Source organism: Anthonomus grandis, chromosome 10 (assembly GCF_022605725.1).
Source record: "Anthonomus grandis grandis chromosome 10, icAntGran1.3, whole genome shotgun sequence".
In the NCBI taxonomy this organism is placed as follows: Eukaryota; Metazoa; Arthropoda; class Insecta; order Coleoptera; family Curculionidae; genus Anthonomus; species Anthonomus grandis.
The window spans coordinates 29,603,472-29,620,976 of NC_065555.1; the positions used below are offsets into that span (position 1 = coordinate 29,603,472).

General features: G+C 33.9%; 1 protein-coding gene and 1 long non-coding RNA gene across 2 annotated transcripts in view; both read right to left on the reverse strand.

Annotated features, from left to right (window-relative positions):
* The window catches only part of LOC126741745 (aryl hydrocarbon receptor protein 1), a 417,955-nt gene that overhangs the window by 221,744 nt on the left and 178,706 nt on the right, over positions 1–17,505 (reverse strand). The window lies entirely within an intron of this gene.
* On the reverse strand, positions 11,753–12,321 carry LOC126741747 (uncharacterized). The gene is made up of 2 exons (XR_007662313.1): positions 12,143–12,321; positions 11,753–12,070 (listed from the first exon to the last, which is right to left on the reverse strand). It is a non-coding gene; the product is annotated as an uncharacterized LOC126741747 (long non-coding RNA).

Here is a 17,505-nt window from a genome sequence, read left to right on the forward strand (position 1 = left end):
TCCCTGTCACTCACAGGTTTTTCACAAATAATACACTCCATCTGTAAAAATGTCAAAAACAATGTCAAAATGAAACCAAATCTAATTAACTAAAAGGCCCAAGTACGATACAAACCACAAAACAGAAACAATACAAATAATAGAGAAATGCATGCATCGCATTTCCAATAATTATGCCGCTAGCACGGGTTGGGGAGGCACGCTGCGAGAGTTTTTCATAGATAGCGCGGTCTTGTAAAATTCATAGCAAAAAAACTATTCACCGGAAATTAAAAAAATTTACTTCAAAAACTTTTTGGTTATGTTGTCTTAATCTGCTTCGCAGCATGTATGTGAAAAAAGTTAGAAATAAAAAAGTTTGTCGCTTAATGAAATTTTAGAGTATTTTTTTGTGACGTCAGCCATTCAACGTCATTTAAAAAATATAAAGCAAAATACGGTGTGGCAATCTATACATCTGTTAGAAAGTGTAATAAATAAGCTTTATTTTGGTGAAAAAAATTAATATCCTAGCTTTGTCCGTTTTTGAGATATTATGTGTAAAAGCTAAAAATATGCATTTTTCGAATTTACCCAATTTATGTTATTTTTCTAAATAAAAAATCTCTCGACCACTAAAAAATATCGTAAATCGTCATTTCGGATGCTCACTAATATACTTTATAATAACATAGGCATTTTATCTGGTTGTACTCCGATTTTTTTATCTCGCGAAATAAGCGACTTTTTGTCTCTGTTTCGCTGCATTATTTGCAGTGCTTCCAAGCTATCTGCTATCACCATGGTATTGTCGGTTCTGTTCAAAGGAACGGACACCTTCCTCTACTTTGTTAGGAGTTTGGTTGAATTTTTTTTCCGAATATAAATTGAATATCAAAGACGAGAGTATCCCTGTCTGACCCCATGTTGTATTTTTAACCATTCCGTTCGATCTCTATCAAGTCTTAGGCATGTTGTCTGATTTCAGTAGATTTGAAATTAATCTTTGTAATTAAAGTCGGCTTGTTGGAGGTTATTAGAGAGACCATATTGTTCAGTAGCTTGCATTAATAGAATAAATATGTTATTTTGATCAAATCCTTTGCGAAAATCGGTGTATATTACATCCGCCCTATTATTAGGAACTTCGCAGTTGACACAGAAAAATAACAAAAATTAGTTATACATGATCTTTTCGGATAAAATCCATGTTGATGAATCTATAATTTATTTTCAATTTCTGAAAATAGGCATTTTGGTAAAAGACTCCCAAAAACTTTGGAAAATTTGAATAATATGGAAATCCCACGATAGTTCTTAATCGACGTCGGATCATCGTATTAATAAATAGGGCTGATTTTTCCAATCTTCCATAATTACAGTAATACATCATATTTCAGAATTAAATTAAAAATATGTGCTAAAAAGGGTTTTTAGACATCTTCAAAGTAACTTGCAAAAGCAGAGACAATGTAAATAGGCCAAAAAAAAAAAAACTCTTACTATTAATACCAAAAATTAGAAGGGTCGTTAAAATTTATTCCAGAATTAGTGATAAAAATTTTTTTGTACGCTTGCTGAGGTTGAGCTTTGATTGAACTACGTAAAGTTCTAAACCTTTTAACATAAAAAGGATATCTGTCAACTGACAGATGTCGGCAATTGTTGTGTGTTCCTAATTATTTTTTTGTATACCAGGAGGAAAATTTTCTTTTTTGGCTAATTTAGGAAGTATTTAGGATGCGATGTATTTATTTAAGATTCTACAAAAACTATTACAAGGCGCAGCAGTGCTAACAGGCTCCATGATAACAGACCGGACGGCCCAGGTTTGGATGGTTTAGATTGGTTTAGAATGACAGACCCAGCGGTCTGTCATTCTAAACCAGATTAATTTTAAAATTAGAGAACACTTTTTTTTTGTGGTAAACACAAGCACAAGAAGAAAGTCCTGTGTCACTCTTGGAGTGATGCTTGCGCGAAGATATTTGTGGGCATTTATCTTGAATCGCTGCAGGTTGTATGCGTCGGGAAATATGTGAGGTGGAAGCCCGTTCCACAAAGAAGATGTTCTCCAGATGAATGAGTCCCGATACAGCGACGTCCTTGGGGTAGGCAGGTGGACTCGATGTTGAGAGCCGCAACTGCTAGACGCATCCTTCTTGCCGGAACAGCCCTGGGTGGAATCAGACCTGCCAGCTCAGAGGAGTACTTACCGTAATAATAACGGTAGAATAAACAGAGATCAGCCACCTTTCTCCTGTGCTCCAGACTATCCAGACTCTTTGTCAGTTCTGGTTTGTCGATAAGACGAATAGCTCTCTTCTGTATAGAATCCAGCAGGTTTAAACTATGCTTGGGTGCAGAGCTTCAGACATGCGAGCAATACTCGAGGGAAGGGCGTATTTGAGCTTTATAAAGAGTCCGCAGCTGTTCTGGTGTATATACTTAATCTAATAACCGATTATTGGAACTTGTTATCACATTAATGTAAGTTTTTTATATCCTTGTTTAGCGTGATAATTGTGGTTGGATTTCAGAAAGGCATTTGGATTAGTATTAAATATTCAATGTAAATATGAAATAAATTGATAACAAACTGGCATCAGGAATAGAAATGGCATCGAATATGGGAAAGAGAAATGTTTGAAAATCTTTTGATTTACATCAGTAGTTCTGAAACAATTTAAAATAAAAATAAGTTTTTTAGATAAATTCGATTAAAAATTAAAACTAATTATGAAGTATTAAACTGCTTAGATTAAGGAGCCGGCCAAGATTTAATAAGTTCTTGAGTTCATGAGCGGTAAAAATGATACATTAAAATCCCCAAGAAAAATAAGGCTTTTGTAAGCAAATCTACGATGAAAGAAAATCACAAATCAGCTCCACTTCGATGTAGGTTACAGAGAGAGAAATACAGTGCTTTTCTTTAATGTCCTCACCCCCCTCTTTATTTTTTGAACGGATGAATGTATTACTATTACTAGTATGTAATTAATGAATGAACACTATGTTTTAAAGCAAAATTAACAGATGAAAATTAAAAAAATTAAATGGAAAGGGTGGTATTGTGGCACATCATTTTAAAGCTCCTAACGAGTAATTTATAACGCTAGAATATAAATTTAATATCTTTATATATTAATATAATATAATATACTACATATTGTGGGGTCTCTATTCATCGAACAAAATTTAACAGGGGAACTGTATTTGGATATGCTGGAAAATACTATTAACTCTCTAATCACCGAAACTCTCGAAACAAATACTAATGAATTCGATATGGATATTGTATTCCAGCAAGATGAAGCTCCACCACACTGTTTCAGACAAGTTTGGAACTATTTAGATAACAATTTTCCCAAGCGTTGGATTGGCCGTCAAGGACCTGTAGAATAGCCAGCTCGCTCGCCAGATTTGAGACCTCTAGACTTTTTTTATGGGGCTATTTGAAGCAAAAGGTGTACGAAACAGAACCTGCTTCAGTATTGGATTTACGACAGAAAATAACGAATATTTGTAAATATATCGATGTTAGTGTATTTTAAAATGTTCGGTGTGAAATTTCGTACCAGCTGTTCTTGTTACAAGAAATTCAATACAACCATTTCCAGCATGTTCTCAATTGTACTCAATGTATTTATTCCATATATCAAGTTAAATGTGTATGTATTCAGATAATTATTAAATGTACCACCATTTTGTAGTGCCTAAAGATATTGAATTTATATTCTAGGGTTATAAAGTACTCCTCAGGAGCTTCAAAATGATGTGCCACAAGACCACTCTTTCCATTTAATTTTTTTTCCAAGGTGGCGCCAAGCAGCCATCTTGAAATTTTCATGTGTCAATTTTGCTTTAAAACATAGTATTTATTCATCAATTGCATTACCTCAAGTTTCAATATTTTGAATTGATCCGTTCAAAAAATAAAGAGGAGGGGGGACATTAAAGAAGAAAAGTACTGTATATATAATAACAAAAAAAAAGTGAAATAACTTATGCTAATCATACAACAGAAAAACTCTATATTTGGTACCCTAGACATGATGGTAGACCATTTATGAATGTGGAAAAAGCTCGGAGTCAAGGATATTTGGTTGAAGCCAGGATTCAGTAATTAATACTATGTCAAACTACAAACTCTGCGGATGTGACAGTGGTGTAAAATACTGTAAAAGTCGTGGGTCTTGATGCTAAGTCTCCGAACATTTTGATAAGTGCAGGATACTATCTCTCTGCTTTATATACTGCGGGTTCCATGTTTTTTATTATAATTGTTAGAAAACCATTGACGTATCTCAAAACAATTTTTTTTTAGCGGATGGAGCAAAACATATAGCGACTGTTGAGAAAAAACCCAACAACACCCTTTTCTGTCATTGAGATGTATTTATTTTTAATTGGTCTATGTTCATAATTTTAAGGACATCATCGATCTCTAGAAGGTTCCCACAGGTCAGAAAATAATCAATTTGAAGTGGTTATTTTTAAACGTTTCAAACTTTTAAAGAAAACAAATATAACCCATAAATTGCCATGAAACTGTTAGGCTCTTAGGTCTTAGGCCCGTTTTGACATCCCTTGTTTATGAAACATGCACTTATTGTACATCTTTACACCCACTAAGTAAAACAAGCTGGTTAAAAGGTCGCACAGCCTAAGTTTAGATATATAGTCGATCTCAGTTGTTGTAGAAGTCAGGTTGGGTCACGAGTTACCCCTATTCCCTGGATTCTTTAAACCCTAATATGAGTCTCTCTCTCTCCAGACTCTTAATGGCTAAATACTGGTCCAAAAGTTGCAGTACACAGTCGAGTTGAGGCACTCTCGTCGAGGAGTAGTGTGTGAGTCGAATCGCGAGTCGTAGTCGCGATCGGAGTGAGAAATTGCTCACGAAAGTTTTCCCTATTATCCGTATTACCCCTAATACTCAAGACGGGTTTACACCTTTACACCTTTTTTACACCTCTTTACACCTTTAATAACCTAGGAAGGTCCGTAAGTACCCTTATACTCTAAACCCAGTTAAAACTACCTGTATTATTGTCGCTAGTAATGAGTTCGGTCGTCGTGTGTTGATACAATAGGTTAAAGTAATTAACCCATTGTAATTAGAGTATAAGCACCATTGTTAGTAGTTAGTAAGAAGTGAGTGAAGTTACCTGCTAAGAAGCAAAGTGAGTGTAAATAAGGTAGAATTAAGTATACAAAAGGACCACAAAGACAATTCATAGTTTACAACTGCTTTAATGAATAACTGTTCCATTTTCCTGTCTTCGGATCAAATAAATCAGCTTATTTTGTATTGTAAAAGTTTTGTTTTATTTATTAAGTTAATTGGTTCAGCGCCATATAAACTGTGGTCCTTCGATAAACATACAAAATAAACAAGTACAGTCCCACTAGTACTCTCCAGTGGCACAATTAAACAATTCTGTCCCTCTCTATTTGGAGAATTAGCCAAGCAGCAGTTTTCCCCTGAATATTACTATAGCAGGTTTTTCTAAAATATGACAAATCACATTCATGCTTGATATAAATTTCACACATCATTGGTCGTAGCATTTAGTTTTAGAGATATCAAAAAAACCACTTATCTGGAAATATTTACATTATTGTCTTATATCCAGATAGTATTTATAATATGACATTCATTTTCCAAGTAAGAGCCTCTACGAACGTAGGAAAATATAAATCTTTCCCACCTGTGGCCTCTTACCACATTTGTTTTTCATTAGCTATAATAAATCCTAATATTTTTTTTTGTCACAAAAGTCTTTAGCACATGCAAAACCTTTTATTTGATAAACACTTGAAGCCCTAAATCTGGATCATGCAACCTGACCTGACTTCTTGATTTATAGCAAAATTCGAGCTCTTAACCGACTGACATGAAAACAACAGTTAAAAAAATCATGTGCACGATATTTGGCGGGCTGGCCAGACCGGTAGGCTGATGTTATTGTTTGCGTGATCGTGATACCCAAAGTGCAACGGGACGATCCAGTAGTACACGCCATTGCGTGAAGGCGCGCACTCTCGCAGATCTTGTTGCATGAAGGTCGGCGTCGCGTCGGAGCAACAGCTGATTTTACTCTCTTTTATGTATCGATGTGTAAAAAACCAAATAAACAAATTTTATACTTTATTATTATGAAAATTCATTTATAAGGAGGCACGTTTTATGTGAGCTTGATGATGAATAGTGGTCAAATTCAACAGCTAAAATACAATGCATCCGTAAAGTAGCGGTTTCTGAAAAAAATGCCCGAACCCGCCGATTTTATTATTTGGCTTAGGGGTTTTCCACGTGGAAATTAGATATACAGGGTGACTCAAAAAAAATATGGTACAAATAAATAGTGGTTACAGAAGCAATTTTAAACGAAAAATGATGATAAAATGTAAAATTAAATAAATACTCATTTAAATTAAATGTTCGAATTGAGGACCGTTAACAACCTAACAATAATCAAAGCGATTTAAAAATTCTTTTTGAACGTTGTCAATGACATCTGCAGTAATATTTCTAATTTCCTAAGCTCACTTTTAGTGACATACACTTTACTTTTTAAGTATTCCTATAAAAAGTAACCGAAGGGAGTTAAATCTGGCGATCTGGGTGGCCATTCAATAAACCCTCGTCTACCTATCCAATGATTAGGAAAAACTTCATCTGGATAAATGCGAATGGGTAAAGCATAGTGTGGCGGGGCTCTATCTTGCGGAGAAAAAATATCACGTTGGTGCATGTCGGGTTTTTCCAATTCCGGATACAAAGTTATCAGAGCAATAGTTGTAAGATCATTTTGAATAAAGTTCAAATTCCTCTTACCAGTGAGAGTGTCATCAAAAAAGTAAGGTTCTAAAACTCTTCCTTCCATCATACCGCACCACACATTGACTTTTGAGGGTGTTGTGAATGAGATTCTGTGAACCAATGAGGGTTTTCGGTCGCTCAGTATCAACAATTCTGTCTGTCCACATGGCCGTTTAGAGTAAACGTTGCTTCGTCAGAAAATATTATCCGTTTTACAAAATTATTGTTATCATTATGATAGATAGTCACCTAAGATGGGACCAACAGATAAACTATGTAATTACAAAAACTAGGGACCCTGTAACCAGATTTGATCATTTAAAAACAATATTCAAAGTTGACAAGCTTAAAACAATTTATTATGCCCTAGTTCAATGTGTGTTAAAATACGAAAGATCAGATCTTTACTCAATCCAGAGTATTCGATTTGCAACAATTATATTTCTTCAATATTGTTATGTACATTGCGAAAAACAAAATATTTCTCCGACCTGTTCAACATAATAGACCAACACGATACAACACTGACTGTGTAATGGTTCGTTATTAAAAAAAAATGGGCCATAAATCTGCTTCTTACTTAGCAGCAAAATTTTATAATTGTCTTCGAGAAACTCTAAAACTCTTAATAAGTAATGAAAGATCCTTTAAAAAAAAAAGACTGGATTTTTGAAAAAGATAGGCGAGCATTTCATATGCTTTGTAAGTAAAAAACATGCTTAAAATTATTTTAACAACCATAAGATATTAATGTGTTTGTAATGTATGTACTACATGTTCTGTGTCAGGATAAAATGTTACTAGTTCTAGTTAGTTAATTAGACGTAGAAGTTGGGAAAAATATGAACGCTAAACCAAATGTCATTTTATACTCTATATGGACTTTTCACGGATTTTGTATTTTTTCTTGCCCTAACAAGCTTTACCGCTTCAAGGCGTATTTATGTATTTGGCTATATATGGATTTGAAATTATCGTAAATAAACATTATTATTATTATTACATAGTTGCATTTGCTTACAAAATTTATTTCGGTGATCAAAATCATCTTTCGATAGCTCTTGAAGTAAGAATATTTTATAAGGGTGGAACTTTGCTTTTTTTCAATACTTTATGCACTGTAGATCGCGATAAATTAACATTAAGAGCCGTGCCTGTGATTGTGACTTTGGGATTGTATTGGACTGTTAATAAAACGTTAAGCTCATCTTCTACAGTTATTAAACTCCGACCAGCTTTTTGATTATCCCGAACATGCCCGAATTCACGAAACTTTGATTCAACTCTGCTTACCATGCTTTGGCTAATAGGCGACCGATCAGGATGAATTGCATTAAACAACTGAACCACCTCCTTTTGAGTACGCGACATATCTCCGAAACCAATCATTCACAAGATTTCGATTTTTTTACGTTCGATTAATTTTCTTATATTTCATACAAATACAGTAAGTAATTAAGTGTACTAGTCCACCAAAGTGTCTTGGCCTCTGAGATTTGGATGCGCGGTGACAAAACCGACGGGAGCTCATTTAAAGTGGTGCTCTCGTAGTGTTCACATTGTTTACTCCGCAATACCTATACTCACTCGGCAGTAAATCTTTATTAATATTTTGTGAGGTGATATTAAAACTTTTATGGTTTAAAATGCCCTTTCAAACTAGTTCAAAAAAAATAAAGTTCTTACCGGTCAAAGTCGGGAAATAATTAGCAATTTGTGTTAAATTTTATGCAAGCAGAAGCTGTAGCTGGAGAAGTTTCAATTCCTCTCGAAAAGGTATGTATGTATTTAATACCATTAACTTATTATTATTACATTAACTTAACTTATTATTATTGCTTTTAACGCGACTGATGTAAGAGTAAACAATTAAGACAAGTTACAAATTATGACCTTTCATCCCGCGAAATGTACGGTATTTTTTATAAGGACATCAAATTTTGGATTAAATTTTTTAAAGGTTGTTTTGATAATTTTTTAAATTGAGAATTTGATTTTGATTAAGACGGTCACTTTTAAATGATAAAAATAATAATTTTAAAAGTGTTTTATGCGTTGCTATGGTAACATTTTATTTTTTCACCCGCTTTTTTTATTGTTATAAGACTGGCTAAAAAACATCCATTTTCGTTTCGCTTATCCAAAAACATCATGTATTGTATAGGAGGTATGGAAAACTAAGTTTTCGATGCACGTATTTTGGAAAAATATTTTCACAACACCTTTCTCAGACGAGGTCAACAATTCACATGAGTCAAAAGCTATGATTTTTTTAGAACCACCCAAAAAATATTTTTTAAGATTAGAGCATCGAAAATTTAGTTTTGCTTTGTAAGGTTTATTGTTTTGCGGCTTTCGATTTAAGGAAATTGTCACTTTATATAATGTATGTATAAATTTATAATGTAGGTACATATGTACATAGGTATGTACCTACGTGTTATGAAATCATGATAAAGATTTTTATGGTTATTATATTTTTGTACACAATTTAAAATATTTACTTTTTAAACAAATATGTAAATATATGTATATCTAGGTTTTTACCTAAAAAGTACCTACCTAGGAGAAGGTAGTTTGGTAATATAGGTTAGGTACTTGTATTTAAGGTAATCAGCTTAACACCCCTTAATAACACGCAATTAGTTAATCCTTTTTATTGCTTTGTTCCCTTATAAAATTAACATATTTTTTAATAATTTGATATTTATCACTAGATCATCTTTAGAAAACTTAAGAAAATCCAATTAATACGTATTTTCCTGGCCTGGTGCGCCTTTATTTATAATTTTATAATTTTTTGTATAAGCTCGTATTTTTACCACGTGTTAATGCAACAGCAAAGTATTTTTTCCTTATGTGTAATTGTTTGGCAGATTTATAAATTAACTTTTTTTTATAGGTTCAAGAACGCGTTGCAGCAGCAACAGGAGTATCAATTAGAAGTATTTGACGAATTAAAAAAGAGGCAACATTGGTTACATCAGGCCAATCAACATCGTTTTTAACACCTAAAAGAACTAATAAAAATACCAAAATTAAAATTCGCTTGGACGACGCAGATTTGGGAATTTTGCGAAGAACAATAATTAACCACCATTTCACAGAGAAGACAGTTCCTAGATTAAAAACAGTGCATGCAAAATATGTCGCAGATACTGGGTATCAAGGATGTAAAGAGACTCTGCGTAAGGAAATGCGTAAAATCCGTTTTCGATGGAAAAAATTTAAGAGCAATCAAAGAGTGCTAATGGAGCAGCAACCGATCAGGGTGCTAAGAATAGAGTTTCTTAAAAAAATTCGTCAGTACAAAGAAGAAGGTAGAAATATAGTATATATGGACAAGACATACATTCACTCAACGCATACTCACTTAAAAGATTGGAGTGATAACTCTTTGGAAGGCATTAAAAAACCAACAGGCAAGGGACCACGTCTCATTATAGATCATGCAGGTGGCGAAGATGGTTTTGTCCCCAATGTGTATATTAGATGGAAATCCAACAGCACAAGTGGCGATTATCATCAAGATATGAATTATGATAACTACAAAAAATGGGTTTCAGACAATCTCATTCCAAACCTAAAGCAAAGGTCTGTTGTGGTAATTGACAATGCTCCATACCACAATAAGCAAATAGATAAAGCACCAACAACAATAACAAAAAAAGCAGAAATGCAGCAATGGTTACGTTTAAGGGGTATATCATATGACGATAACATGTTAAAGCCGCAACTATATCATTTAATAAAACTGCATAAACCCAAATATAAAAGATATGAAATAGACGAGCTTTTCAATGCAAAAGGTCTCGATGTGCTAAGATTACCTCCATACCATCCAGACCTTAATCCCATTGGTTTAGGCTGAATTAAAACAATTCGTTGTCAAAAAAATGTTAATTTAAATTTCAATGAGGTAATTAAACATTGTGATGATTTCTTTAGAGAATTCTCAATAGACGAATGGAAATCAAAATGTGAACGAGCAGAACGATTTGAAAAAGAATTTATTTTAAAGGAACCTACAATTGATATAGCTATAGAAAAGGTTATAATTAACCTTAACGATAGCGATGTTAAAACAGACAGTGATTACTCTAATGAGTCGGATAAACCAGAAAGTGACTTGTCTGGAATAGACGAACTTACTGATAATGTAGAAAGAACAAGCTGTGGAAATTAAGAATCTAACAGTTGACGATGATAAAACGTACCTTAATTTGTAATTTCTTTAAGTATAAATTTATTAATGAAATATTAGATAGGTATATTGCATTTTTTTTAATTTACATAACATAATTTAATTTTATAATAAGAACATTTTTTATGTATTATATCTATATAAATTTATTTATAATGTATTAATTATATGTATATAATTAAATATATGTATCCATAGATATTATGTACAAAATGTATGAAATACATAATAAATAAATATTGGTAAATATTACACTGGATTTAATTTAGGATTATTAAATAAAGTAATATAAATACCTTTGTTATAATTATTTATTTATTTTATAATTTCATTCAAAATTTGTATCCTAAGTAATTTCCGTTAAGGCTGGTACACACTTGGAATACACTGTTACTTGGTAAATATATTAATTCATGCGTTCATTTACTATTCATAATATAATTTAATTAAAACAAAAATTAAATAAAATTTAAAAAGCGCGTCAAATATACTGGATGTAAATGTAGTACATGAGCCTCGATTTATTGATTTTTATGTTTTGCATCTTCCTCGCACCCTAACTCTTTCACTTCTTTATTTGCGCATCTCAGAGGCCAAGACACTTTGGTTGACTAGTAGTTACTAATAAAACGCAGGATATTACTGCTTTAGCATCTCAAAAAGAATAAACAACACTTGCAAATGTAAAAATACATTCATTTTTTGACACTGAAAACAACAACGACAATAAAACCACTAAACAAACTAAAAAACCAAAATTAATTAATTTTACATTTTATCATCATTTTTCGTTCAAACTTGCTTATGTAAGTAATAGGCGTATTCTGCAACAGCTTCCTTACTTTATTTTCTGCAACTCGTAATGCCTCTGAATATTCATAAAGTGGCTGACAGAGATGCTAAATGGCCAGAGTTGAATCGATAATCTCGGTTTTTAGATCTGGAGGAGCTTTGATCATCTATTTTTATATACATAATTTGGCAAATAATTACTGCTTTTAACCCATTTTCCTTTCAATAAGCCCTGACAGCTGTTGCATCCACTAAGTGGTGAAAACCTGTAGCAAAGAACCATATTTTGGTAGTTGAAAATTTGGCTACTCTAAACTTTGAAACACTAGTGGCTGTACCTCTTATTGGCGCCGGTCTGCGACTTCTAGGCGTACATTTTCTTTTATTTTGAATAATAGTCCATCATTCTTTGTTATCTGATGAGTTTCGGTCTGTTGATTGGAAATGTTGAGTTTAGGAAGCAGAAATACATGATTCGGCATTACTGACTTGATGTTTTATTTTGCTTTCCTTTATCATTGTCTATGTCATTGACACTGTTGACATTTGGTAGGGTCACTGGTACCTGTTGATTGGAATCGTTGTTTTCTGTTTGGTTCTAACAGGTCTTAGGATGACACGCATACGGCAGAGACTGCCTTCTTTGTAAATACAGCAGGCTGAATCTTGGCTGCATTAAACTCAATCAAATTGTACTTACCCCACTCCAAAATGATCTTAAGATCGGCATTATTAATTACCTGGTAACGCTTATGACACTGTGTGTCGGCTAAAGTTATCTGGTTGGACGACTTGAAGGAAGACAACAATATACTATCATCAGCAAAGCTGTAAACTGGATTAAAAGTCTTGTCGAGAAGGTCGTTGATCTATAACAGGAAGAGCAAAAAGCGTTACTTTGAAACCTCGCTAAATTGACCATAAACGACAACCTGGATGGATCATCAATACAGTTTGTATAAAAGATTTTCTTATCACACCCTGCCAAATGCCTTTTGAATATCTAGAGTTCACCCTATTCACCATTAGCTCGATAATTTCGATCCAAACATGCGTGACATAGGCCAACAGATCGCCAGTAGACCTGTGTTTTTGAAAACCATACTGAGGATCGCTCAGCATGTTGGAGGACTCCAGGTATTTCAAATTTTGCTGTTTGAAAAGTTTCTACATTACCCTGGCAATTGCCGGGATTAAAGCAATTAAAACAATAAATGATGAGCACCATCTTTTTTCCTTTTTTGGGTATCGGTTGAATCCGTGCAAATCTCCAGTCTCCAGAGACGAGACCTCTTTTATATAAAAGCAAATGATACACAATAGTGATGTCAGCACTAGCCCACACTTTTTTAACATTACTTGCGGTATTCCATCAGGGCCGATGGCTTTTAGAACTGGCCTTTGGACTTTTTGAAGATCTCTGTGACGGAAGATCTCTGGCATCAAAGAAGCCTTTCTTGGCAAAGTTGTTGGTCTTTTGTCTTGGTAGAGTTTCATGCAAACAACTGACTTCTCCATTGCGGTTATTACAATCGAACCATCTTCCCCAATCCAGTCGATGGTGGGATTTTTGACCTACAGAGACCTTGACCAACTGCTTTTGCTACAGACCAGAACGATTGTAATCCATTTGGCAATTAAGAAGTTTGTTTCTCACTCTCTCATAAATATTTCTTAGCAGGTATCGATCGTCTGCTTGCAGGCATTTCTCAATACAATAAAATTGATATGATTTGCAGGGCTTGAGTCTTGGCACTATTTACGATAAGTAACATTTTTGTTGTTGACTGCACCGGTGCAACTCTTATCAAACCACGGTTTGCTGTCTAAAGAGCTCTCTTTTCAAGGTATTTGGAATATATGCCTCTATATCTGTCAAAATCACCTCTGAAATCTCGCTCGCATATGCTTAAGGATCATTGGTCCTGAAACAGATATTATTTTGAGGAAACGAAGAGAGTAACTGTCTTTAAATGTCTCCAATTGGCTGATCTATAATGCCAAACAACGCAGCATGAGTGGAGCCTGAGCTTTCATTTCTGGTTCACATTTTACGGTTGTTAACTTAATCTAATGTTCCTAATGGTGTACGTACTATCATATTACCGTAATCAAATAAAGAGAAAATGAGACTGTCACATAGGAAATATTTTTATTTTGGCGATAAATTCCATTTGAATTAAAATACTTTGTTTATTCTTAAATAAGCAATTTTTATTTTATTTTTGGTATGATACTCAAATTAAAAAGAGGACTATTAAATGTTATTCCTAAATTTTTTGCTTCAGGTACAACTGGAATTGGAATAATAATTAAAGACATTTGAATGCTATTTTCGAGAACTCGATTTAAATTTACATTCGAACACATATTAAGAATTTTAGATTTCCCAGCATTTAATGGTTTTCTACGTACTTATTTAAGTTTATTAGATCGAAGTGATTTTTTTGGTGAAATGTGTTAATATCGTTAACATGAATAAGCATATAAGTAGACTTATAAATCGTCAGCATATTGTTTTATACTTAAGTTATTTACCGTTTTATACGTATCCGCTACATAAATTAAAAAAAGTAAGGGTGACAGGATGGAACCTTGAGGTACATCTCAGTTGGAGGTTATAAATTCAAAAAACTGTTTTTGGGATTGCTGAAAGACCATAACACAACTTTGTTTATTAAGAAAATAGTCTATTAAAAAATAAACCCCATTCCTCGAAACACTTACACGAATATGGACAGATTAGTAAATACGTTCAATATAAATGGAAATTCCAATGTAATTAAACCAATATTGGAGAACTTGGTAGACCATAACTTAGTGGCGAAGTAAAATATCTTTAAATAAGAATATAGGAGTAAGTGTTAGAAGTTGCAAATGCATTTGCGAAGCTTGTTGCCTAACCACAATATGTAGCCTTTAATTAAGCTCGCGGACTATTTTAGACCCCTGTCAAAACATGACAATGCTTGCAGCGGACTATTGTTTTTTTGGTTTTTGTTAAAGAGACAGAGCGTTGATCTGTCTGTTTCGTTGCAACTATGAGTGTGTAAGCAACCTTGGCACAAAACCAATGCCTTTACCGGTATCTAACTAGGTTAATCTTGTAATAAGGTGATCGGAGGTGGACCTTCACTTTTGTAACCAATAAATTACTCAAAGATGAAAGAACTCTTTTAATACACCCGGCTGTCTATCGCATGACCAGGAGATCCTTATAGCATCACACAGCAAGAATTTTAATTATATGTGTTTAGGGAGAAAACCTAATTTTCCTATTCGTAAAACGAAACGTCATATTTCTTCCTGTTTAAGCAGAAAAACATGATGTCAATTAAAAGAAGAAATAGAAACAACGAGTGACTCATTAGAACAATAACGTTCTTTCCCTACCTAGGTTAATAATATAGCATTTTATAACCCGCTATTTTATAATCTTCTTTTTAAATATTTCGTTATAAGGAATACTTCTTCGTGAAGGATTCTTTCTTACTCAGTTAGCAGTCTAATGTTATGTTTAACCTTTAGGGCAGAAAAATACAACATAAGAAATTTAACTTTTGTTTGATCATGTAACTTATATTTTAAATACAAAAATATTAAGGTGTATTAAATTTTCCCGGAAAGCCCAGTTTACTATTTTGAGTGAAACTATTATGTAAAATGAACCTCCATCACTGGCTGTACAAAAAATTCATCTATAATTTTTTAAATACCAAAAATACATGGGTGTTTCCATAATAGTTATGTAAACTGTATAATTAAAAATAGGTGAAAAAATCCAACAGTGAAAGTGTTAAGTTCACGCAATTGCGTGTCGTTCAGAGGGTGCGTGCATGTTTGGCATCCTATAGCACTTTGTCCGAAAATAAGTGCAACAAGCACACGAGCTTTTTAAATTGTTGTCTACTGATATGGAAAAAAATGCGGCAATAATAAAAATATAACTGATGTTTTAAATATTTCTTCAACTGGACGAACTTTTATAGACTATTAATGCATACTTTCAATAACCTTTAAAAGACTTATTCAATTCGTCCGCTAGATCTTTCTCGAGCAAGTGTTTTACTAGCTAATACTCCATCAAGGACTTTCTATGTATATCTGAAACATATTTTATGAGATTTATATCATTGGTCAATCCATAACATGATTTAACTTTGAGAGAATAACGAGAGAGTGAAAAACGAACTTTTCAATTACCCAAAGGAATCAAGATCGTTCTCGTCTGTAACAAAAGCAGTTGGTAAAGGTTTTTGTAGGTCAAAAATTCCATCATTGACTATGGAAGATGATTCCATTGCAATAACCGCAATGAACAACGCAAACTTGCTGGGCCAGATGTTCGCATTCAACTCTACTGCAGACGTCCCAAGCCAAAATACCACCGACGTTGTGACATCGTCACAGAGAAATAGTCTTGAACACTAACAAGGCCATCGGCTGGGTTCGTAGTATCACCACCGTAGTGCAAACTATTTTTGTTTTTCGTTCAGAAGAGGAGAACTCTTCCCCTTGGAGACTGAAAACTTCGGTGAAAAAAAAAAGGCGAATTCAACCGATACTTAAAAACGAAAAAAAGACGGTGCCCATCAATTAACGTTCGTCAACATTATTAACGACGGTCAGTATGGTTTTCGAAAACACGAGTCCACTGGCGATCTGCTGGGCTATGTCATTAATGTTTGGAAAGAGGCTTTCGAGAAATATAGTGAATCCTATGCAATAACTCTGGATGTTTCAAAGGCAATCGATAGGGTCTGGCACGAAAACGTCTTAAACAAATTGTAATCTTATGATTTGTCATCAGCTCTTGTTGCTTGCTTGAAAGTTTTCTCGAGAACTGATGAACATACCTTGTAAAGGTTTCAAATTAACGCTGGTGTCTCTTATGGATGCATCTTGTCTCCTCCCCTACCTTTTTCCTGTTATATATCAACGACATAATCAGATTCACAGATTTGCTGATGACAGTACATTATTGTCTTCTTTCAAGTCACTAAACTAGATAACTTCAGTAGACACTTAATTGCATAGGCGTCTCCAGGTAATAACTATTAATGTCGACCTTAACATCGTCTTGAAGTGCGGTGAGTGCAATCCTAGCCTAGAACGCCGCTATATCGGGACTTCTGTTTAAGAAGTGCAAGTCTGTGGAATCAACTCCCAAAGTACGCCTTTCCCGAACATAAGGACTTACAGAACTTTAAGGAAAATATTTATAAATCTTCGTAGCACTGGCGCTACTCGTGATATGCGAGTACCATAAAGTTGGCCCTTTTATATCAGTGGAAAAAAATAGATGGATCGAAAAGCGATAAAAGAACTGAAGGTACCAAGATCAAGAGATTTTTCAACTCTTTGCGAAATCTGGATATTCCTGATAGAATTACTTGTAATACTCGATTGACAGACAGTCGGTTCTTGGACATTTGTGATCTAAGGTAGCTTCAAAAGTGGTATATGAATTTCTATCGGGGAAGTTGAAAGTTCTTCAGTAAGTGAAGAAAGTGCTCAGTAAAGACCTCAGTAACAAAAAAAGATTTTTTTTTCAACAAAGAAATTTTCTATGAACACCGGTAGTTCTTGACCCTCCAGTAGTATAGGACCCACGTCTTGTTACACATATCCCCACTGGGTGGTACATCGTTGGTTCCCTATATTACAGTCTGCTCTGTTACAGTTTTATTGGCCCCATAAA